Consider the following 1,134-nt stretch of genomic DNA (forward strand, 5'->3'; position numbering starts at 1 on the left):
GCGCAGCGGCGGGGCACGCCGTGACGACTCTGTGGAGCGTGTGCTATCTGTTTCGTGACCAGAAGGCGCAAGAAGCAGTTATGAAGGCTAACTCTGTTACTGATGCAGAGCAATTGTTCGCCTCCTATGCGCCACCGCTGATTTGATTCGAGGCCTTGAAAAAATCGAGATCAAGAGCCAGAGCAGCAATAACAGCTACTACTTGGATTCTTTGCTCCTTGTTTTGCAACGTGAAAGCACTGATTCGAAGATCGCGTCAGCTAGGATTTTGCGATCATTCGCCATGGATACGGAATCAAAGCTCTTGATAGGAAAAAAGAACGCTGTAACGGCCACGTCTGTCGAACGGTGTCCACGGCAGACTTCTTCGATACGTTTTCCAGCCACAAATGGATGGAAGTATCCACATGTGTTTAGGTTTTAAGGAAGTCAAAAGACTTAAAATGTATTTTTTAATTTTTAATAATTGACAACAAATAAATTATAAAATTAAACTTTATAAAAATAAAAAATATAAAACTCCATTCCACCATCGTCAATTTCCCTCACCCTCATCAATATCTTCTCACCTATTATCATTGTATAACCTTTAGGCTATCGTCAATACCTACACAGCTGTGTTGTTACCTCCCAACCGGTGCCGACGACTTCCATCCGCAGCAAGACGCCGCCTGTTAACTAGCCGACAACGATGATCACAACCACCATGAAAGGAGTCCTGAGCGCCGTCGACCAAATGCCGCACGGAGGGGATTGAAATGGAAAGTGTCACAACAAGGTTGGGTTAAACTGAATTCTGCTGGCCTATTACGTACGTACACTGGTGATTGCAATTCCCTTTATCAAGCTAATTCAAAATCTAAGAAACAAACCCTGGGAGTTATCTTTTAACAAAGTTTATAAAGCAAACAAATGTACTGACTGGATAGTTTTTTATTTGTAAATAATCCTCCCATGAATTGGAGGTGTGTTTTTTTTATCATCAATGCTAATGTACTTGAGATAATTATAAAGAGACTCAGATAATATGTTTGATCTTATTTATTGGATAAATTGTCGTGTATTAAATTTTTGATATGTGCATGTCATAAATTAAAAGTGTTATCTTTATTAAAAAATATTGTTATATTTTTA

The sequence above is a fragment of the Arachis ipaensis genome, chromosome B08 (genome assembly GCF_000816755.2).
Source record: "Arachis ipaensis cultivar K30076 chromosome B08, Araip1.1, whole genome shotgun sequence".
Classification (NCBI taxonomy): Eukaryota; Viridiplantae; Streptophyta; class Magnoliopsida; order Fabales; family Fabaceae; genus Arachis; species Arachis ipaensis.